The sequence below is a fragment of the Urocitellus parryii genome, chromosome 8 (assembly GCF_045843805.1).
Source record: "Urocitellus parryii isolate mUroPar1 chromosome 8, mUroPar1.hap1, whole genome shotgun sequence".
Taxonomy (NCBI): domain Eukaryota; kingdom Metazoa; phylum Chordata; class Mammalia; order Rodentia; family Sciuridae; genus Urocitellus; species Urocitellus parryii.
In genome coordinates, this window is record NC_135538.1 from 62,703,960 (window position 1) to 62,729,828 (window position 25,869).

Consider the following 25,869-nt stretch of genomic DNA (forward strand, 5'->3'; position numbering starts at 1 on the left):
AATATATGATTTTTTAAAATAAAGTATATCCCTGTAGGTAAAATTTTTACAAATTAAATGGTATTTAAAATATACTGGGACATTTTTCAATGCAGTGGAGCTTTTGTAAAGCATTTAGTTTCCTTAGCCATTTTGAAAACTATACTTGGTCAGATGCTCTCCTAATGTTGACAGCCTTCTCTGGGCTGAGCAATTGGAGGGAAGCATGAGCAAAATTCCTATGATGACAATATGATTATTCTTCTTCTCTACTCACATGACACTAGGTCTGGGAGAAAGATACCCTAAATTATCTGAATTATGGCAGTGTTATAAAATAGCACCTCAAATTTTGTCTCATTAATTTTCTTTTTAACCCATCAGATTATTTCTCTCCTTGAAATAAGGAAATTTTAGTAATCCATGAAATGCAAATAACAGTACATAACTTACAGAGGTACAGCATGTCATCAAAATCAGTTCAGAAGTCTCTGAATAAATGATATTCCATTTATATTTTAAATGCAGTATTCCATTTTGCTGATTTAGAACTGAATGCAGGCAGGAGGAGTATTTAAAATATATTTTTAAATTATTAATTTCCTAGTGAAAACAATCCAAAACAGAGTTCTTATCAAAGGATTATTTTGTATAAATGTATATGTTGTTAGTTCTTGTATTATATCTTCATCTATAATTTATAGCTATAATATTTCAGCTTTCAATGGGAGGCTAGAACCTTTTTTTTCCCTGTGATTTATTGTCAGCATATCACCTACCACTTTATAGGTAGTTCCTATCAAGTATCTTTGTGTTTGTGTGTATGAGAGAGAGGGGAAGAAAAAGAGAGGGAAAGAAAGAGAGAGACAGAGAGAGAGAGAGAGAGAGAGAGAGAGAGAGAGAGAGAGAGAGAAAGAAAATGAAGGATAATATTTAACAGGTTATATTTTTATTTTGATCAATTCTGATGCACAGATGAAGAGATGCCAAACTTCTTTGGGAATATAATACCTTACATGTGGTATATTACTTTACAGTTTTCAAAATGCAGTTTTATATATATATATACATATACATATGTATATATATATATATATATATATATACACACACATATATTACATAATATATAACATTGTGTATTACAATTACATAATATATAACTATATATATAGTGTATATATATATACACACACACACATATATACATGTGGTTAGGGGTAGAATTCATGTGCTCTACCACTGAGCCACACCCCCAGTCCCCGGATACATTGTTATATATGTTCAAATTATTTTACAGTCTTTCTCATATGAAATCACATTTTATAAAATTTATAAACTATAATTAAATGTTGACTTTTAAAATTTTGAGAATAAGGAGTTATTCAATATACATAAGCAATGAGACAAGAAATATTAAACATGCAGTACAGTGTGCAAACTCTTTGTATTACCTTTTGTGTCCTGTCCTGCAATTTCATTGTGTCTGAACTTCTTGCTTTCAAAGTTCCATTGGTAAAGGAGGAGTCTATTAACCACAATGGAGTTATTGCCAAAATAATTATACCTGATTTTGTGGGCCAATTGAGCAGTTTTATAAGAATATGACAAGGGAGACTAAGAGGGAAATGTGTCAATGTATATTTTTTGACTATCTAAAGTCATAAGTGAATCCTTTTGGAAACAAAGTGCCAGAGTGCTCATGCTCACAGCAAGAAACAGGTTCTAAAAGTAAAGATCTGGGCTTTGAACCCTGCTGTGAAGGGCGACTCTTTCCAAATCAAAGGGTGCGAAGGGGCTGTAGAGCTGCTCTACAACTCTGGCACTGATCAAAGCCTTTATTTGCTTCTGCTCTTTCAAAGAGCAAGCTATGAATGGCAGATTAGTGCCCTAATCCTCATATCCACAACTCATCCCCTTCCAAATTTAGACAACCAGGATTTTCTAACACCCCCAGGATGCACAGCCAAACTACACCTGTGGTTTCCTTCAATACAATAAACTCTCACTTATCTGGTTGTCAATGGTTTATAATTGGCCATCAAATGAATACTTACTTGTGAATTCCAATGGACAGAGCTCTCTAAAACATATCTCTTTTATTTGTTTAAGCAAAGCCCAATATGTTGAAATAATAGCAAAATAGAAACAAACAGGAATAGGACAAAATAGAAAAAGAACTCTATTTCACTGCTGATTGATTTAGCTCTGGAAAAAATGGCCATAATACATCACACTTTGGGCTTCCTTTTGACTCTGTAGTCTCTTTAATTAACTTTCAAGCTCCTCTCCTAGCCCCTTTCTTTCCCTGTGTTCTCTGCCTTAGACATCCAAAAGATGTTTCCATTTGTCTCTTACTCAGGCAGGTAACACAGGAGGAACACCAATATGGACCATATGTCAGGAGCAAATCATGCATCACCTTGTAGGCCACTTTTATTTTGAGAAAAATGGGTTGTCTCCATAACAGGTTGTAAGTATGGGTGTGATATGATCTGATTTATGTTGGCGGAGGAACACTTTAGTTGCTGTAATGAAAATAGTCAAGGAAGGCAAGGAGAGACACAAAGAGATCCACTGACATTCATCCAGGTGGAGATTTCTGTGTCTGGTGGTGGTGGAGGTAATGAAATGTGGTTGGAGTCTATATCTAATTTGAAAGTCAGACAAACATAATTCATTGATGGATATGATCTGCAATGTAAGAGAATGGGACTGCAAGGATTCTGGGAGAATGGGGTTATTGCCAGCCAAGACAGGGAAGAGTGAGAATACAGTTAATTCAAGATGTCAAGGATTTACACCAGCAACACTCCCAGAAAACAAGCGAAAAAAAGAGAAAGCTGGATTTTTCTGTTACAACCAGAAAAGCATATGAATGGGATTCTGCTCTGCCTACTGGCAATCAGAAGAGGTTTTCTAGCTTAAAGCATTTGGTTGGTCACAAGCATTAGGTTGGAAGAGGTTTGCTAACAGTTCTCAGATTTGAAAACAGATGGACTTAGGCAGTGGTTCTCAAACTTGAGTATGTCAGACTCATGAGAAGGTTTTGCTAAAGCATTGATTGCTGGACCCCAGCCCAGAATTCCAGATTCAGACCTGAGTGATCTCAAGAACATTAGCTCTGAGGTTATACAGACACTGCTGATCTGAAGACCACACTTAGGAAAAACCAGACACAGGACAAGTAGCTCCAGAATAGAATATTGTACACTTTAGAATTCATTTTAAAAGAAAGAAAAAAGAAACAGCAGTGTAGACTTCAGCCTTGTCATTCTTTGTTCTAGGAAGCTACTAATTCTTATTAGAATAATAATCAGGAGTTTAGTTTGATACACTTTAATCTGTGAATCTGAAATTGGGAAGAGAAATATGGAGATATTGAGAATTGTTAGCATATCAATGAATTTAAAAATCATGAACAATGAGAAACAGATGTTGAAGGCAGATGATAATGTGGAAATAGAAAGGTAAAACAAAGATCCATGGGCAAAGTAAGAATGATATTTATATCATCCTTGATTGACAATTGTACTTAAGAGCTATTCTTTTGTTCAAATGGATTTGTAGAGGTCCAGAGCAGGAAGTTTTCTAGTTCTCCCCACCTCCCATCCCAATGATATGTGAGGTATATGAGACTCTGAGATTTTAAGTAACATGGCCATTATTAAACAGTCAGTATGGCACATTATATTTTCCAAAATGACTGCAACATCATCTCCCATCTTAAGTGCTGCTAAGAAATGTGACCTTGATAATTCCCTTATGAAGAAGTGATATCTTTGTTCTCTCTCTTTAAAACAGACTTTATGACTTGCTTATTACCAACAAAAGACAGTGGCTATGATACTATGTAACATTCAAAGCTTGATAGGAGAATGTGCTTCAATTACTTCAATTCCAATTTCATGTGGTGAAACACTCTTTCTAAAACTCTAACCTCAGGGTATGAAGTCCAACAGTGATGAGGCAGCCTAATTGAGCAGACACTATAGAGCAAGACCACATGGGAATACTTGGGACTACATGAAGCAAGGGTGTACCTTGATGGACCTGTTCTTCAACCCCAGCTATTACATCAGAGCAAATACATGGATGATGTCAAGCCTTGCCCTATTAAGCCTTTTCTGAATTCTTTACTCATAGAAACTGAGAAAGAGGGCTGTATTTTTTTTAAACCATTGAGTTTTGGGGTGATTGATTCTAATTTGCTTTATTTGTTAAAATCTGCTGGGTCACCAAACCCTTTTGCTGTAGGGAAAGGGGTGATTTAATATATATTCATGTGACTTGAAACTTGTGCTCCAATGGGGGAAAACATTTGAATAAAATATCACCTTACATTAAATGAGTAAATTTTGGTTAGGAGAGGACCATACATCAGTTGACATATTTATAACTTACTACAAAAGCATACCTTGGGATTCTGATAGGTCTATCATGCTTAAGTTTGGTAAGCATGATTATTCTCTAGAATATCCTCATTTAGGGCAAAATATCAAGTATTTAAAATGGAAGACTGGGATCCATTCCTTGGATGGTGACTCTTTTATGAATTAAAACTTCTACCGAAATCTTCTGTCTTCTAACTATAAAGCATTCCTATTTTTTTTTACCTGAGCTTTATTTAACTAATTTACTTATATGACTTATTTTCTAGGTATTTATATGACTTTATATGATGTATTTATATAAATGTTCTTTCTCAAAAAAGATCTCTACTCTAACAAAAAGTTCAGGTTCAATTAGAAATTATTAGAAAACATTTGATCATTTTATATTTTATAGACTCTTAGTCAAGAACTTCAGTGTTTAAGAAGAAGTTTACTTGAGAGTATTTATTAGATTCTGTGCACAAACATACACAGTTTGAAACCTGTATATGAGAAGTTGAGAAGTGGGTGCTCACCATACATCTGTGCTAAGTTCTGTTTGTCTCTTGCTACCTCAAGAGCAATAGGTCTTTAGAACTTGTGAAAATAACCACTTTTACTCTGTTAATTGAATTCTTATAATGGACTTCACAATGCAAACTCTTTTTTAAGAGAAATCTAAGAGACAAGGTTGTAGATGAATATCCTCTATTCAAATAAAAGTCTACTCACAGGAGCAGTTGTAGAGGAAGAAGTTATATCTTTCATTCCAGGGAAACTAATCCATACACATCATTTTATTTAATATGTATAAGCTAACTGTTTTCATGTTTCTATTTCTAGAGGTGATCTCACTTTTGAACAACAAAGCATATATATTATTGTGTATGTGACATCTCAGTTTGGGGCTTTCACAGATTTTCAACATCAACATATTCAAACCTTGGTATATAACAGAACCCTCCTCCAAGGTTCCAGATCTCAATGAATAACATTATCATCCATATAATTGATAATCACTTTCCTCAACCTCATATTTCATTCAATACTATTCCCACTTTATTTGATCTACTTAACATCATTTGAATCTGGTAAATTCTTTTCTTTTCATTGCCATCACTGAGTATACAGATTACCATAAACGTTTGCTTGTACTTCTGCAGGAATCAGGATTCTATAGTTCAAGCAACAGAAATGAACTCTGAGTGACTTACTTAGAAAAAGAATGTGAGATTGTTAGATGGGTCACTCATGATTAGAGAACACTAATAAGGGTATCAATAGAAATCATGGGAAATAAAACTACAGATAGCAAAGCTAAATTCCTTCTCTCAGAGTTACAGTTCTATATAGGGACATTTGATTGGCCAAGACTAAGAAAAATGACTGTCTCCCAATTGTCAAGGCATGCACGTATTTGACTTTGGGTTCACATATTGGGATTTATTCCAAATTAGAAAGTAGATTTGATGTTTTGTCATAATTGTCAGTTTAGTCTTTATGGTGTATTAAAAATAGACTCAAATTTACTTTTTTTTCCCATTGAAGAGTATAGTTTAATCCCCTTCCCATGAGTCTAGGATGACTTAATTTAAGTTTTTAAATTCATGTTGTGTCAATTTCCAGACTCAAGCTTTAACTAGAAGAATATTATTATTATTATTATTATTATTATTATTATTTTGGAGCATTTGCTCTTACAACTTCAAGACTATGGCATTTGCAGGTAAATGGATGGAGCTGGAGAATATCATGCTAAGCAAAGTAAGCCAATCCCAAATATCAAAGGCCAAATATTCTCTCTGATAAGTGGATGCTGATCCATAATGGGGTGGGGCATGGGAGAATGGAGATACTTTGATTGGGGAGGGAGTGGAGGGAAGGAGTCATGGGGGTAGAAATGATGGTGGAATGAGATAGATATCATTACCATAGGTACATGCATGACTGCACATATGGTGCAATGTTACATCGTGTACAACCAGAGAAATGAAAAGTTGTGCTGCAATTGTGTAAAATGAATCAAAATGTATTCTGCTGTCATATATGCTAATTAGAATATATAAACTAATTAATTTTTTAAAATACTGTCATGCTGTTAGAAGACTAAGCTACCTGGAAAGGTATTGGAGGATGAGATTTTCTGTAGGGAGAGAGGAAGAGAGAAAGAGAAAGGGGAAATATTAAGGCTATAGACATGTGATATCTTAGAAGTAGGTCTTGCAGCCCCAGCTACCTCAACTAACTCCACATGAAGCAGTGAAGAATTGTTCATCTGAACAGTCTCCTTATATTATTTTTCCTTGAATTTCTTCTATTATATATACTGTTGCTAGAGTTGCTTATCATATTATTACTGTGCTCAATACTTTTCAATGCTCTTAGTTTGAAAGTCAAAACATTCAACATTATCTTCAAAGTCTCAGCTCTGTGTCCCTGCTGTGTCTCATTTCTTGTCACTGTCTCACTTTCTTAGCTACAGATGTATTGACTGTTTTGAGTTCCTCCAAAAAGCCACTCTGCTTTCTTGTTTCTTCTCCTAGAAGCTCTTTCTCCATCCCATTGGGCTTTTCCCTAGTAGTTCTTTCTTTCTTTTCATATTTTAGTCCAAACATTAATTTCCTCAAGAAAATTCTCCTTTATTTCTCAGGCTAGAGCTGTCTAGAGCAGTCATTATATTCTAATTAAACCATTCATTGTAAAATAGTTTTTATTATTCATCTTGCTAGAAAGGCAAAAAACTTTATAAAATCAAGAACTGTAAATATTTTTTTTCACAATATCCATAGTATTTTGCACCATTTTTTTCCTGCACATAATAGACACACAATAAATGTGCTTCTCATACTTCAAATGTGCAGATGAATCACCTGGGGGTCTTGTTAAAATGCATATCTTGATTCAGCAGGTCTGGGGTAGGATCTGAAAATGGAGTCTTGATCACTAACAAGCTCCTAGGTGATGCCATTGCTGTTGGTTTCATGGACCACTCTGAATAGTGAGTCTATTCAGAGAACTGTAATTAAGTCCTGTGGGTAACATGGAGCATCCAATTGGGATTAGTTGATATTTTAAGCCTACGTTATCATTTTAATTTTATTCAATTAATTTCAACAAACAATTATTGAACCAACTGTTTCCCAGGACAGGCTAAACATGAGTAAGAAATGGTCAATGCACTCAAAAAGTTTATAGTATAATGGGCATAAATAAAATACAAACAAATCAATGTGGAGATGCCTTATAATAAAAGTATACCACGAAGATAAATTAGAGCATGAAATAAAAAGATGTGAACTCAATTTGGGGAGTTTCAAAAATTTGAAACACTTTAGTGACTGAACACAACTGCAAACAACAGTTTTGTTTTGTCTCATTTTGATCTCTTATCCTGTACACAGCCACCTGAACTGAGTTATTGGAGAATTTGTAATTTCAATAACTGGCTTAAATTTCATATTTTATTTTCAGTACAAAATAGACAAGTCTTTAGTCCTCTTGTATTATACAGGACATTCTTCTTTTCCCCCTTGTTTCTGATGCTTGTTTATTTCTTTCATTTTCTGGATCAAGTTTCTGTACAAATTGGCATTCCTTTCTTCAACTTGGTAAATTCTTTCCAGTCTTGATACTTGTACTTGTAATGGAAACAAAATGTGGTAGAAATAACATTAAGAGATTGATGGAGGTGGAAAAGCTGGGACAGAGTCCTTAATTCAGCATTTGATCTTTGAAGAAGAAAGAATTCTGACTTTATTTTATTTTATTGCTTGCTTAGTTTTGTACAATGAGATGGATCTTTTTATTGGAGAAAGAAACTTCTTCATTCAATAAGTGTAATTATTGTTATATTTTGTTTTATATATTTGTATCCCATCCTTAGCTTTATTGCACTAATAGTCTCGTGGGCTTCTCTAGGGATTTGGTTATCATTCTTTTAAATTTCTTCCTTTTTTAAAATACAATGTTCTCAACCACTTCTAAAACATATATATGTGTGTGTGTATATATATATATATATTTTTTTTTTTTTCTGGAGAGGAAGCTACTTAGCTATACACCTCTCGTTATTCCTCAATCATTATTTTTGGAATACCCCAAATGTGCTAAGTGTCAGCCATTTGTAGCTCCAAGTCATTATGCAGAGCTTGGTCATTTCTCAGTTTGGTCCTTGAAGCCACTTTCTTTATCCCATTAATATGTATCAGGACTCACAGAGGCAAAGTGCTCAACTTTTAGGAGAACACAGAAAGCTACAGTTCCTAGCCTCTGAGAGTTCTCTCTGACTTGCCTAAGCTCACTCTTCCAGTCAAGCCAATGTGTTACTTCAAAATAATCTCCTTGACCCAACTCTGTGAGAAGTACTTCCCTCTATTATCTCCTATCACATGCATCCATTATATTTTCATGGCCCACAAGTAGAATTTAAATTTATTTGCATTTTAGGCATTTATTTAATTTTTTTTCTTTCTCGTTCTTTCTGCACCATGGAAGGCCATATCCTAAAATCTTACCTTTCTCAAAAGATATGCTACTTAAATTATGGGTAAACAGAAGAAAAATAACTTGAGCCTGGATTTTCATGGGCACTTACATCGCTTTGGATAGAAACCCCTCTTTCCCCAAAGTAATGGTGTCAGCTCTTTAGCTCAAGATTCAGTGCTGAAAGCATTTTTATGTTATATGTACCTCTTAGGAAAATAGCCTGCCTCTGTCCATTCATGCATTTTCACCTCCTTCTTCCCCAAATCCTGTCATAGCACTCAACTTTGACTGTCTTCTGTATTCAAGTGTCATGGAGGGCATAGTTTTTCCAGCTGAGTATGAAGAATACATTTTCAATGGTTGATCTCTACCACAATATTTTTTTTTCAGTTTTGTTCCTTTTTTCATTTTAATGATAATACATAATAATTCTGTATTATCTATGTATTAACTATAACTAGGTACCACCCACAGGTGTCATTGCCAATCATAATTCATGTTGAATACCTTAGTGCCCATTGTTTTACAAAATGACAGTGTTTAATTTGAAGCCTTGTGGTGTTGAATAAGTACTGTTACCACTAATGCCATGTGACTGATAGGAATGTATATTCTTGAAGATGAAAGTATTCTCCAACTTTGGTTAATGGCTAGCACATGTACTTGAGGAAGATACTCCTCTATTCTAATTACAGTTTTTGAGTTTAATAGCTCATTGCTCTTGCAAAAGTCTCTTGGCCTTTGTAAACCTGTTTCCTAACCTATAAAATAAGGTTTTAAAAAAGGGCTACTAAAACTTAAGGAGTGCAGTGGAGACTCAGGTAATACCTGTGTGCTTATCTGGTGTATAACAGGTATTTTAAAAACAATAGGTGTAATTATTGTTATATATTGCTCTGTCTGCATGTTTAAATTCTGTACTGTACATTACTTCTTTTCAAGAGGAGAAGATATTTAAACTCATGGATTTAACATTTTAAAATAGAACTGATTTATGATGTGTACCATTGGCCATATATTTAATATATTGCATTATCTACTTTCAATATAGATCTCTGTTGTTATTACTTGAATACTTTGATAACTATTACTACTAATAATATTTCTGGAGCTTTTTGAAGGTGGTAGGGATAGAGAAACTCAATTAGAAAAATGAAAACCAAAGAAATCAAGACTATCTACCTGCAGTTTCAAGAAAGAATGATGCCAACCCTATCTTACTATTACTTTCCATGTGGTGCAACACTAGTCTCTCCTTCACATGGCAGCCAGAAATTTTCACTAGGTCTAATAAAATAAAAGGGAAAATTGCAGGGGAAAGATATATCAAGACAGTAATCTATTAGTTTGGATAGATCAAATGCCTGGCCATATTGTTTATGGGAATAAGTGTCATCCCTTCCCCCCCTAAATTTTGCTATTTTCTAAAATAGATCCACTTTGAGATGTGCTTTTTTCCTCCCAAGTTAGACCAGTTGGATTCCATCTATCATAATTGTGACGGATAGCAAGTGATTTGTTTCATTACATTGTTAATGGCTGTAGTGGGAACATTTGAGCTATTACATGAAAAGCTGTGGTGTTGTTGTGGAGCTTCCAAGGATAGAATTTTCTCTTCACTCTTTGTTTCTGCAATAGGCTCTCTTGCCCCTAACAGGGATGCACACTGAGTTTTAAATCCTTTTCCGCTTGGCTTGAGGGAGTTTGCTTTTTTTATCTGTGTGTCATTGAAAAGTCCAGTATGTAGGCACTTTCTAGATAGCCAGGATGTGAAAATGGCATGAGCAATATAAATGCTGAAATTGATGTAAAAAATACCATTCTTGATAGATAACAACAGAGAGCATACATTTTTTTAAAAGTGAATAACATATGCATCCAAAACTTGAGTACAATTCTTCTGAACCTCTATATGTGACCCAATATCCAGATTTCTATGTGAGGGCTCTTATAAATCCATAAAAATGCTTAATGGAGCTTGCCTCAGAGAGACAAGGAGTATAGGCTCATGAAAAGTATTTGTCTGATATATTCATAGAGGGTTTATGTCTTTCATGGCAAGCATAATCTTCAATAAGTCTCTAATTTAACTTAAAAATATTATAATGCATCTATTTCACTCACAAACTCAAGCTCATATTGAATTAAAAAGAAAACCCCTCAAAGCTCAGTTTTTAAAACACTTGAAGTAAGATGTTATACATTTTTTAATTAATCCAGATGTCATCAAAGGTAATTCTTAATTAGCTATCTACCCTTGAATCAATGACAGTGGTGGTTACCAATGAGGAGGGAGCAAGAGAGGCCTTGATACCTCTGGGTCATTGTAAAGGTGATTTTAATATTCTGGAGTGACCTTCATCCCTAAGGGTAAAACCCTACTATAACTCAGCCATTGGGAAACTATGGCCCTTTTGAATACAGGTTAATTGTAATCACTTCTTCGGAGTTTAAAATTTTAAACTAACTTACAAAAGCACCACAAAGTTGATAATAAGCATTTATCAGGCATTCTAGGATTAGGATAATTTACTGGAATCACCTTGAATGTTCTTATTCCAAAGTTCATAATGCTTTCCTATAGGTCTGCATTAGCATCTTCTTTGGGAAATTTGTAGGAAAGCTGGTTTTTTCCTGGATTCAGAAATGAAAAGACAGAAAGTGAAATTACTCAAGGCTAGACAATATCAGAACACAGACCTCAGGCTTTCAGTCTGTCCTCTGCCCTTAGACTACCTGCAATAAATACACCCTGGTGGGCACTTCTCCTTCCTTTGAGAACATACATATTCATGTATTTGAAGTCAGTCATGGATATTGACATGGTCTACAATGTGTTCAAAAGAAACAGGCAACTAAACAGAATGATTAAGGCAAAGTAAAAGAAAATAAGAAATTTAATAATTGAAATGTGAGAGAGAGAGAGAGAGAGAGAGAGAGAGAGAGAGAGAGAGAGAGAGGGAGAGAGAGAAGAGATGAAACAAAGAAGATGCAAATAAAATAAGAAAATAAAATCCATGTAAAATGAAAAATGCAATTGATTTTTTATCTTCAAATGCTTAACTTACAGGATGGGAGAACACACAATTTAGCTTGTTTGGGTTTAGTCCTGCTAATATATTCTACAGAGTAATTTATTTTCAGAAGAATCCTCACTGCAGTGCTCCTATTATGATAATGGGAATTTATGCACATGAGTATTTGTGATCACATCACAGAGCAGTTTTTGGAAGAACTATGGGGGAGGGGGGAAATTCACATTTTAAAAATAGGGATGAAGGCTTAAAAATCTTCTAAATTCTCAATCTATCACTCAATATATCTACACACACACATGCATACACACACAATTCCACGGTGAATTGTCTTATTTGGGCTAAGTGCTTCTCTAGTAAAGAACAAAACTTATGAGTGAAAAGCGGCATAATGCACAGAATGCTTGCATGGATTTGTTGATGAGAAGGTCGCCGCCCCTGAGATTGGAAAACACAGCTCCAGCAGCCCCAGACCTCTCTGACCATATTCACTTTGCTTACTCAGGAGCAGACAATGACAGGCAGGAACTAAGGGGGAGGGGATGAATCAAAGTCCCTCTTACTCCATGTCTCTCTGCTAGAATTGCTGTCAGCCTGGTGAGCTGACATGAAGTAGGGGATCAATCCAGTAGACACCAGATGAAAATGTAAACAGGGATAAGCTCTCTGTGTGTGCACTCTTTCTCTCTCTTTCTTCCATTTCATTCTCTATCTTTTTACACAAAATCCAGACCTTTCAGAGGGCAGGTGTTTTCCCTGTCATGAATGAAGCAGTGCTCAGCACTCAAAGTCACTTAACAGTAGGATCATTTTAAAGCACAGGCACACTGCTTTTAGTAAATTGTCTATGGCGATTTCAAGACTGTGTTGCAGAGTGTGCCAATATTGGTACACGTAGACTATCACTCCAAATATGAATACCTGTGGGGAAAATTATGGTAAAGTCACAGCTTGGGTACATTATTGAAAATAAAGCTTATTGAAGTAGCTGACTAATAAGTCTATGCACCAAAGTTTATGGGCAGAAGTCAGCTGTCACTGGGTGTGCAAAGGGAGACATAATATTCCAGTCATTTCTCTGATGAAAAGAGCATTAGCTTATTCTCTCTCTTAATTGATATTCTGCAACTGAATCAAACACTGCTGATTGCTGACCGCCTCACACGTTCCCCATATGTCTTCAGATTGCTAAACTCAGAAATGTGAGATTGTGCAGCACTGAGTTAGTTTGAGGACAGCCAACCTCGGTAGTGGTTGCTAGACTATTTGTTCCAAAAAAAAAAAAAAAAAACAGATGCAAATCAGGAGTATGGAAAAACGTGCCTTTTCAGAATTTTCTATTAAACCTATTGTCTTATATTTAGGCTACAACTTGGGGGTTCAAAGCAATTTCCTTGGATAAATATTATTCAAAGGTTGAAATTTGACTGATCAGGTGACATATACTGTATAAGAATTTTATTTTCTTCTTCTATTTTTGTTCCTTGTCATGAATTCCTGTGCTTATTTGCTTATGAATAATAAAACAAAAGCATAGATAAGGTTTGCCAAGATGGGCTTTAGGTTAGAATAACTTACCTGATTTAGGTATCCATTGTTTATTAAAAACTGAGTTGTCAAAAGTCCAAAATAGCCTGTGGAATTTCCTGTCATCATCTCAGAGTTAAGAGCTAAAACTGTAACTTCTTCAACCACAAATAGAGCCATGTTAATACTTTTTTGTTTTGTTTTATTTAAAGGTAATGTATCTAATATAATACCCAAAGCATATCAAAATGCAAGTTATTAACTTAAGATAATATTAGTGTATATTCTCATTTGCAAGGGGCTAAGTTCTTTCTGTTATTAATTGTTCCATATAGAGAAGGGCAGGTTTTGTTTATATTTTGTAGATAAAAAAGCCTAGGTTTAGAAAGAGGACTTGTTCACTGTCCCACAGACCATCTAGGGAAGAGCAAGGACTTTAACCCAGGCTCAAAGTTTTCCTCCAGAACTCAACATTTGACTTTCTGTTTTACTGATCCTTCGGCAACATTAAGTAAATTCTTATATTTGAATCTGGTGGCAAGTTTCATGCATTTTAATAATTTCATTGAAGGCTGTTTATTATTTAAATTATTTAAACTCACAAATCTTTAAAATGGATTCTGTCTGAGGGTGCTGTTATAACAGATTGAAAAGCAACATGTATACAAACCTATTGTCATTAAAAAAAAGAACTATGCAATTTTATTAACCCAATTTTTATTATTAAAAAAAAAAGCCCAAAGATTCTAGGCTATTCATAGTGGCTAGAAGCCTCATGTGTGTTTACATGGTTAGAAGCGTAAGTTATGGTAATCAGAGGACTAGTGTTTAAATAGTAAGATATGCTGATGGATCATGGTGAGATCCGCTATGAGATCTAAATTTTTGCAATGAGTAGTGAGTAGTTAAGAAGTAAAAATGTGGCTTTCCCAAAGGGTTATAGCATCTATTTTACTCAATCATTTTGCTTTGTGCTCTCAGAGAAATAATTCACTGGTTTTCCTCATCTAGAGAAACCATAACATTCTTGGTATTTTCAGTAGTAAAGAAAATAACCATCTTTCTCATGGGAAGCATTTGATGAAAATTGCAAATAATTTCTCAGCAAAAATCTGACTCGTTAAATTAATCTTAAAAAGGTGAAACAAACAAAAAACGAATTATATACTTTAATAGAATCATATATATATATATACATATATAGATAGATAGATAGATAGGTAGATATATGTCTGTTTCTTATCACAAGCAACAAGAAAGAGCTCCTCAATTGAGGGCGTCACCACAAAATAGGATACAGTGCTTGAAAATATTTTGGAGGAATTACGGTGAAAATTTTCTTAAATTCATTGTCTCATGTTCCTCCCACAGTCATTACACTCTTCCATGATGAGACTGGCCAAGAGTCTTGTTCACTTTGTGTTGTACAGTAGCGTTTGAACAGAGCTATCACTTACTGCATATTTGCTTTGAGTCTCAAGGAAATAAAGTAGAGAAATGAGTAATGCTTTATTACTACCAGAGCCTACTGAGAAGCAAATAATATTCTCAGGCCTAGAATGAAATCTTACTGAGTGTTGGTGAAGGAAAGGAAAAGCAAATGTAGAAAAAATGATTTCTGGAATTTTCTTATGAGACAGACGGCTGAAACAGAGTACAAGGAAATGATTTGAAAGTGCTGCTTTAAATAAAGTAGTCCTCTCCTGCTCATCAATTAAACAATTAGTACACAATTCTGTTCTTTTCAGCAATGTTAACATTTGGGATAAAAATTTTTGATTTACTATTTTCTTTCTAATAAAGTAGCCTCCAACCTACAAATGGGTTGTGTTACAAAAATTCATTTATTAGATGGTCATGTGGGATCCAGCCTGCCCTTTCCCAGAGAATCAATGTTATAAATCATTGTTTGGTTTTAAGGCTGGTCCATGTAAGCCTATTTAAAGAATAATGTTCTCAGCTATAGGACTGTGAACTGCTGGGGACTTGTAATGGAAACATCTGAAATCTGAGCTTTGGGATGGAAATAACACTTTTCAAATGGGAAGAAGCAGGAGCAAGAGACTTTCCTTTTTCTTGGGCATGAGACAGCTCAAATATATGGTAACTCTATGTTTTGTGTTAAAAATTGGGGCACATGGTCCAATAAAGTAATTTTTTCCTATGACACAAATAAACTTGGAAAATAAAAATAGATAATTCTTTCCAGAATATTCTACTGATAAGTGAGCTTAACTTTTGGAATAAGCACTACCCAAGAAATTCCAAGAGATTCAGATGCTATATACTCAACATTTTGAGGAGAGACATTTGGTGGGTATTTCTTTGCTTGTTTTGTTCAGTTTTATGAGCCCAGTCAGAAGTAGGAAATTCAAAAGGCTGATACAGTTGAACTGGAGAGAGGAGATGGAACCTAGAAGTAAAGTCAGGTCAAAGGGGAGAGAGAAGAAGAGATCAATTGAAGATAAGAGGTGAAAAATTTAAAAGCTGCCCTTTAGGCATGATAGAGAATGGAGAATGGATCAAGATCAGTGATGAAGAAAAATGAATCAACTGGCAGAAGAAAATAAGCTTGCCCAGGATCAGTTTGTCCAAGCCATTTTTGATTTACATAACTCTAATCTTTTTTATACTTTAGGGTTTACATAGTCTCCAAAAAGCACTAAAATGTTAGTGTGATCCATGTAGCACAAATTTTATCAGAGAGAGGAACCATGACTGAGTACCTATAAATACTTCAAGCTCTATGTTAAATTTTCCCCTCATTTTTTGTTTGATCTTCACAACAATATTATGAGATGACTAGGGTCTCTTGCTACAAATCTGATAAAAGAGAATCAGAAGGTAAAGTAACCTGCTCAAGTGAGTGGGTAAGCCAGCATTGATCTTAGGACTCTATGAAACTATAGCCAGTATTCTTGGCATCATTTTATCTTGTTGCCTTGTTTGTCTGGGACTTGTGTCTCAATCCAATTCGATTCATTTGTAAATTCAAAATGTGCCTGATGAGTACCTAGAATATGCTAGATACTGTCCTAGCAACTAGGAAGAGAGAGAATGAAGAGATAGGCCCTGCCTTCAACAAGCTCTCAGTTGGGAAGTAAGCTTTCAGAATCTAGAAAACAAGATCTGTCTGGGGAGAGAATCACTAAAGAAATTCAAAGAGACAAACTTGACCTTGTGACCAAATGTAAGCAAGTCTCCAGGAAAAGCACTCACAGAATCTTGCTGAGCTAAGAAAGAGAGGATACACTTTGAAACCACCAACCCTCTATGATGTTCTCTATAACTGCAGGCAATGCTACTGTGGGGTTGTTGGGAGTGTCTAAAAGAATATACACATTGAAAACTGAGAGACTTGGGTTTGAATTATCACCTTAGCTAATTATTGGTAGTATGACTTCTAACTAGCCATTTAACTTCATGTGCAAAATGGACATAATGTGAGAATTAGAGGTGGCTTATGCAAATTAGCAGTCAACCTAGTGTCTTTTCTATAGCAGCAACTCAGTAAATTATAATATTTTTATTTAATTTCATATTTTTAGATTTTAGATACCATTCTCCTCATATCTGAATGGAAAATGGGATAGCCTAGCCACATTGAAGATTCCAGTTTGTCAGAGATATAGGGCCCAAGAGAAAATAGCAGACCACAGAAGTAAGGAATTGTTACCTCCAATGTAAAATATTTTAAGGAGCAGAAGTAAGTAATTCATCAGATAACCAATATTTCTTCCAAGTATTTATTTAATTGGTTGAATCATGGCTCCAGGGGAATCTCTGCTTTGGAATATTTTTCAAACTCTTGGTATTATCCTGCTGTTAGTCATATTGATAATGTCCCTTGTGTGTTATATTCTCGAAAGAGTTTTAAATGCTTGTTCGTAGCCACTGACTTATCAGATGATCTCCATGAGGAATGATCTACAAAAACTACATAAGCTGAAATCATTAGAAAAACCTACTAAAATCCTGCTTTGCCATCCTCAGATGACCAAGGAAAGAAAAACATGTGTGTCTGAGAGTAATACAAAATAAGTGGTCTCAGTTCAAATTAGAGGGTGACCAAAATAGGGGAATTATTCAAACGAAATAAAATGGGAACCAATCTTGAGAATCCTCTGGGCAGACAAAACCAGTGCAGCTGTGGAAGTAGAAGTCACTTTGAACTATGCAAGCGTAAGTGAAACTTAACGTGGTCTATGTCTTATAAATGCATGGGTTGTAGCTCAGTGGTGGAGCACTCACCTAGCACATGCGAGGCCCTGGGATAGATCCTCAGCAGCACATAAAAATAAATAAAATAAAGGTATTGTATCCAACTACAACTAAAAAATAAATATTTTTTAAAAAACATGAAATTTAAGCTCAAATAACTTAGATAATGTGGATCTTTGAGCAGGATAGAACAAATACATAAAATATATAAGTGAAACTAATCAAATATTTTCTTTACTTCCATATTTACCTTATATTCACCCCACATTGTGCTTCCTCAGCAGAACCCAAACCCGTATTTGGTTTGATGTTGTCCAATTCATGTATGACTGTTTGCTGAAATAAGCTCCTTAACATTTTCTTGTGCCTCAGTTTACTTTTAACATGATAAAATATTAGAGTTGCCATCTGTGCCTTTTGAATACACAGAACACATTCATGATCCTGGGATATGTGTTTGTAATTTCACTTCTGTTTCACTAATGCTGATGTCTACCCAGATCTCTGGGACATGCAGTTGAATCCTCAGTAACAATGGATGGTGTGGTGGTCAGAGGAGAGGCATAGTCCCTATGCAGTGTTCCCCACCTTCTTTGAACCTTGCCTAGCATTACAATCTGAGTCTTCATTAGAACTGGTCTCCTCAATTCACTGACCCAGACAAGGAGAGCAACACTTTCCACCAACCAGAAAGACAGGATTATTTAAAAGGAAAGCTGGAGCTCAGCCAGTCTCCCAGCACAGAAGTGCTGCTGCTCCTCTCAGCACAACCTTCCTAGACTGGTTCTGTGGAGAATGAGTGACAGCAGGCAGATTCCTAAGCTGCTGTTGCACAGTGAACTGAAGAGAAGCAAAGGCAGGCAAACAAAACAGAAAATAGAAACACTCTAAGGTTTCTCAGCTGCTCAACTTCCAACCACCTGTCACAGAGTGGGAACAGCAAGGCAGTTGAGGCAGGCAGTTCAGCATACAGCAGTCAGAATTGTCTTGGTCTTTATAAACATAGAGGCAGTGGTCAAGTCCAAAAGATCCTGGAAATCTAAGAGCCATGTTTACATGTGGAGAATGATATACACTGGTTTCTTTCCCCATTGTCTCATTTGGAGAGCAATTGTGATCAAAAATAGCATCTTTATATACAGAGGGAAGTGGGGTTCTGGGAATTGACTTTGAAGTAACTTTACTCTTGTGTGAGGTCTGGCCTCACAAGTAATCAAATAATGCCACTAGATGAAAAAAAAAATGCATTATTAAAATGGCATCACTTATATCATCTGTGATAATTGTGTTAAATCGTTTTTGGGGGAAACAAAGGTTTCCAACATGGGTTGTAACTGACTTTTAGAAAATACATCTATATTTTGTCAGAAAAGAAGATAATAGGCTCCTGGTGCAAAACACAAACAGTAGCATGTATCAAAGAACAGAGAACAGCAATATTGCAGTCTCCATGTAGCTTTAAAAATGTTATCTAGATATATTTAAACGCTAGTCTGGGGTTTGTGTTGCATGTGGAATTTCTTCAGTCATCTTGAGGGGCTGTTACACACCTTCCAATCTTCGTGTAATTAAGGCAGTAGTTTTGTTGTCATCTTGTCACAACTCATGAGAAAAACTGTGAAAACTCAAGAGCGTGTGTGGTAGGAAGTCAGCATCAGACAGCTATATGTAATTTTGTGTTGCTTTTTAAGGCACTTCATTGCACCAGTGAATCGTCAGCTATTCTGTTCCCATTAACCACTTCCCAGCTCCCAACCCCAAAGAGCCTAAAGATTCTTTTTTTATCTTTAAATTTCTAAAATGAGTCTTGTTCTACTTTTCTCAGAGTATTGTGGGGACTCAGGTGTTTATAAATGTAGCCATGAATCAATCTTTTTGAATTGCTCAAATTAAACTACAATTTTCATAAATTTCTAAATAATATATTACTATAAAATTAAAGCTCAGTCAAATGAGTTTGCAAATATTTTGTAATATGGCAACCATGCACTGAGGAATTGTTTTGTATTATTTCATAATGTTTTTGGTAAAACATATTATCACAATAAGAATATTAAACAATATGGGGGGGCCTGGGGATGTGGCTCAAACGGTAGTGCACTCGCTTGGCATGCACGGTGCGCTGGATTTGATCCTCAGCACCACATAAAAATAAAAAAATAAAGATGTTATGTCCACCGAAAACTAAAAAAGAAATATTAAAAAATTCTCTCTCTCTCTCTCTCTCTCTTTAAAAAAAAAAAACCACAAAACAATATGGGGGTGGGATTGTGGCTTAGTGGTAGAGCACTCACCTAGCACATGTGAGGTCCTCAGTTCAATCCTTAGCACCACATAAAAATAAAAAAAATAAAATAAAATAAAGATATTGTGTCCAACTACAACTAAAAAATAAATATTTTTAAAAAGAATATTAAACAATCAATAGTAGATATTAAATGATAAATGTTAAACTTCTATATTTAATATTTATGCACCAAGATAGAAACTTCTACATATTAGAACATATTTGTTGGCTCATATTACTTCTAAATATGTAAAATATGCCATAAGTTTCTAGAGATTAAATAGTGGCCAATGATACATTGCTAAATTAGAAGGCCCTAAAGGAGACTTCCAAAGACCTGAATTCATTTGGTTCTATCATAACTTAGAACATAGATCTTTTATTAACATCACAGTGAACATAGATGGAGAACAAAATTATAATTGAATATGATGGTAAGTAGAAGATGATAAAATTACCAAATAAAAGAAATCTCACGATGACTTCACAAATATAAATTTGTATATGATTGACAGGAACACATGGCATTAAAAGATGTGAGAACTAACCTTGAGTCAACAATGGCTATAGATAATTATTGGTCTTGAAAATATATCCAACATTGTTTTCCTACTTTCAGAATCTATATTTTAATCAATTGACAAGGGCACAGAGCATAAGGAAAATAAAGAAAGCGGTAGAAAATGGATGGTAAAAGGCAAAGCAAAAAGACTGGAGTTATTTTTTCTAAGACGAGGATAATTTTAACTACATGTAGTGATACTGCATGCATGAGAATAGAGAAGTGACTGTCATCAGTTTCAAATCTAGAATGTATTGTATTGGCTTTGAGATAATCAATAATATTTTTTCTTTTTAGGAAAACTTCCTGATTAAAAAAAAATTATCCTGGGACCATTAAGCAAGTTAAGAAGAACAGGAGAAACCACATAATTTAGACAATGTATGCAAAGTTCTTCACTTAAGATGGGTAGATGAGGTTCTTAGAAGAAATGGGACATTTTATGAACTTTAAATCATTTCTAGACCTTTTATCTTTGTGACAATTGTAGCTAAAATATAATTTTTCTCAATCCAATTCAGCTTTCTGAGATCCGTAGGCCCGTGTATCCTTAATAACTAAAAAGAAATGATATAATGATATGAGAGTAGATGTGGGCAACAGTTCTTTCAGTTCCAATGTAATTACCTTCCTGTTTTTTTTGCCTCCTACAATTTTCTATTTTCGATTTCCATTCTATTCAATGAATATATCATTTGAGTTTTTTTGTGCCTTTTCTAGTCATTAGTAATCCAATAGTAATGATGTGTATTATACTGTAAAGAACAATATTTTCTTCCTTTTTAATTTTTTTTCTTTTCTAAAATAATTTCTAAGTGAAGAAAGGTAAGTTCTTCCTACATTATGTCACTTGTTCATTTCTTACTATTTAACCACTTCCTACAGGTTTCTTTTTGATGCTATTACTCATAGAGCCTGGAAAACTCAACTTCTGCCTAAAATAAAGTTTTGTTTTGTTTTTCCTGTAACATTCACACTTTGCATTTTGGCCTTCATTTATAAAAGTAACTGAGCCAGCAGTCACATGACAGAGATGCTAAATTTGTTGAGAGTAGGTTGTTTAAGACAGAGAATCTTAATCTTTATCATACAAGGTAGAAATTTTTATACTTAAGATTGGAATTGATGAAAAATGCTTATTAATAATTACCATAATGTCAGCTATTGCTAATTTTGTTAGTACATTTTTTACCTCTCTACAAAATGTGATTCTGCTGAAAATATTTAAGCCTTTTATTTCAGCTTTATTTTCCTCTGGTGAATATTCTCCATTTTTTGAATAAGTTCTTCCTGTACAATGTCATATATTTTACTGGCCAGGGATTCATTGTAGTCTTTAGAATTACCTGAAGATTTAATAAGGTACTTAATAAAGTTTAGTGGAAAATATTAAATATTTTCTTCTATTTATTTTTCTTGTCTTACCAATAAAGTTCAATATTGGAATCAAATGTTTAGGATGAATTTTTGTTTATTTTAAAAAGCCATGTATCTTTTGATCCTATTTTTATCCTTTATTCGGTTTTATTTCAAATTTCCTTATTGTCTGTACTTGTAGCTATTAGATATTTTCATCATTATCTCCCTCCAATTCAAAAGATATTCATTTCTGTTCCATACACAGTTGTTATTCATTTTACATAAGGCAAAATTACAAATTTCATGTTTTCAAATTCCACTTTTGTTTAAAATGTAAGTAAAATATTCCTAAGTATATGTATGTATGTGTGTGTGTTTATATATATATACACACTTTTATTGTGTGTATATATATATATACACACACTTTTATTGTGTATACACACACAATAAAACTCCAACTACTGAACCATTTGCCACCTTTAGACACTACTCAATTCAGAGGATTTTCTACTCAATGCTAAGGTAAAATAATCTCTTTAATTTTGCCCTAAAATACTTTTGGCTAGTCTCTACAAGAAATAAATTTTAAAATTTTAATTCAAGCCCAGTGCTGTGGTACAGGCCTATAATTCAGTGGCTCAGGAGGCTGAGACAGGAGATTTGTGAGTTCAAAGCCAGCCTCAGCAAAAGCGAGGCACTAAGTAACTCAGTGAGACCCTGTCTCAAAACAGGGCTGGGGATGTGGCTCAGTGGTCAAGTGCCCCTAAGTTCAATACCCAGTAACCAAAAAAAAAAAAAAAAATTAATTCACATAAACCCGAAGAGAAAAAATGATATCAAATATACTTGTTAGTTTTCTTTCATTATTATTTAATTAATATTTAACTTTCAAGATGTAAGAAAAAAACTTTGTGTCCCTTCTTTGTGAATATATGTGAATTGGCTGCTGCCAAGTAGCAAGCTGTATTATAATGTACTATATTTCTCCTTGGAGGCTTCTTTCATCATTAAAGGAGTCACTATCTTCAATTTTTGCAAGGGGCTGTAATTATTGGTTCTTATTTCATATTTAGATTACTCTTAGTTTTTAATTTCCACTACCTGTCATGCCATGTTTTGTCATGATCTTTCACTTGGGTGCCATTTTAATTATTATTCCAGAGATGTGTTTCCTCATTTATTATTACTTCAGTTCTTTTAGCTGATTTCAGAAAGGCTAATGTCAACTTTTAAGGGTAAAGTGGGAGGAACAGATTGCCTTCACACACTGATAATTTTGAAGATTTACAAACAAATTTAAAAATATGATTCCTATTAATATGTTTAATAAAATCTGCTAAGACTTAAGTAGTATAATCCATGAAATTTGCATTAGCAACATATTAAGAAAACATATGGTATGCATCAGTACATTGGTATGTACTAATAATATCTATGACTAATTTCATTTTGCATAAAGCATTTTAAGTTAAAGTGAACTTTTTAAAAAATTAACAACAGCATCATTTGGTCATGAAATGATATTGAACTTTGTTTTGAGATAGAGAAACATTTATATTTTAATTTATTATGGCAGAGTAATCAATTAATATTTTTGAGTTAAAACAGTTGGATTTGATTTTCTGACAGTTATCAGTATCATCTACGTGCCTTTGAATGTTCCTCAGTTTAAATATCTGAAAAAAATATAAATAATTAACTCTAACAAGTTTGAGGGGTTTTAGGGAAAGGAATATCCACTTAAAAGTATGGGAAGGAGCAACTCAACTGCATTGTGTAAGTTAAATGTATAGTCAAACCACTTTTATACTACATATGCTGACATCAATTTACATGTGTAGACTCTTATGACTAGAACACTATTTCCTCAGGCTATTTCTTCACTGGTGAAAATTTTGCATGCCATTTCCACTGGAAATGACAAGGTGGGTCAAATTGACTAAGAAGTGTGATCCAGTACACACACACACACACACACACACACACACACACAAAGATATATATGGAACTATTACAAGATTTTGCCTTAAAAACAAAACAAACACTTAAACCCTTGAAAAATTCCATTTCATCTCATTCCTTCACTAAAACAAAATAAAACAAAACAAAAACAAGGGAAAACATACATGGTGGATTTATAATTATATTTGCTGTATTGTCAAGATTCTTGGCATGAAGCAACTTTCATTTTGACTAGAAATCAGTGAGAGATGAGCCTTCTGTTTACATGTTTGGTAAGGGAAATAATTTTTCTACAGTCTGGATACTGTGCCCACACATTTTCAATCTAGTTTGTCCTCTGTTCTTCATTCACTTCTGCTTCTGAAATCAGAGATAAAGACTTCCCATGGTCTGAACCCCGCAACAGCAACTATGTTTTGCCATTCTGGATGAGCTAACATTGTGGCTGAAGAATACTCCTGGAAGTCATTCTTCCTTGTAGATAGCTAACAATAATTCAGCTTCTCACATGAGTAATTGCTAACCATATAAATATATCATAAGAACCCAAACTAATGTATTCTCAATTCAGTCTCCTCTTAGCCAAAGCTAAAAATGCTTACAGTTTTCCAAATACCATCCTATCTTAAGACAAGTGTGATGGAGAGGAAGTTAGTGGAAAGAGACAGAAAATTTGACTGATTGTGCTTAAAATATCTAATGCAGAAAATTTGCAAACACACATGAATGTTCAAGCACCTTGTCAGACCCATTCCAAGGCCTTAGATGAAGAGAGCTACACAAGTAGGAAGCTGGAAATTTAAGCTTTTTAGGTTTATATTAACTTTGTCTTTGAACATTACCTGTTGTGAGACAGGAGAAATCTCAGGAAGTAAAATGATACTAATTAGGCCAAGGACAAATGGAATTGGAAATTGATTAGTGGGTACACTTAGAAGGACTTGCTGATGGTCCACAGAGGAAGGGAGGAAGGAAGAGGACTTTGGAATGACCCCTAGGCTCTGAGTTGGAAGCAATATGAGGAACAGTACATTTTTACATGGATAGGGTAGGCTGAGAATGGGGTTTTAAGAGAGAAGTTTCGAACCATATTGGAAATGTGGAAGTGCCACTGGAACAGCCAATAGACAGTTTCATATTAATATATTCAATTATGAAACTCAGAGGAGAATCAAGAAACTAGAAATTTGTATTTACAAGATCTATGCAAATGTTAAAAGTTAGACCCATACGTTCCACAGCATATAGAGGAAGCAAAGCAATAGACCACATGGGAAAATCAAAATGCTAGTTTTAAAAATGAGAGCTGGGGATGTGGCTCAAGCGGTAGCGTGCTTGCCTGGCATGTGTGTGGTGCTGGGTTCGATCCTCAGCACCACATAGAAATAAAGATGTTGTATCCGCCGAAAACTAAACAATAAATATTAAATCTCTCTCTCTCTCTCTCTCTCTCTCTCTCTCTCTCTCTCTCTCTCTCTCTCTCAAAAAAAATAATAATAATGAGAGCAAAGAAAAAGATTTGGAAATACAATAAATATGTGAATCTAGATTGAAGTATGCCATGTAATTCCTGGGAGTGGATAGATTAGAAAAGAGGGGTCACTTATATTGATAAATGAGAAAACTTTCCACAATGTGGTGAAATTGAAAGCCATGCAGCAATGGATTTTAGCTCCACAGGGAAGAAAGTTTGCTGACTGAGTGACTAGAAGGTGGAGGTGCATTTGTTAGTGAGAAAATTTTCTGTCTTTCAATCTTGGAAAAACTAAGCATGTTTACAAAAGATAGGTGGAAATGTCAAAAGAGAAGGGAGCATTGAAATTTTTCAGTATGTACTTGTAGCTCTTTTCATAAGCATTTGAATATATGTAATAGATAATTTCTATTTATTTGTATTTGGGATCTCATTTAATTTGTCTTTAAAACCCTTTTGCAGAGGCTGGGGTTCTGTCTTAGTGGTAGAGCACTAACTATACAACTAAAAGTTAAAAAAGAAAACCAAAAAAAATCAGAAAACCTTTTGCAGAGAGCAATGTTAAAAAAAAAAAAAAAACATTTTGCAATGTTTGTTGAAAG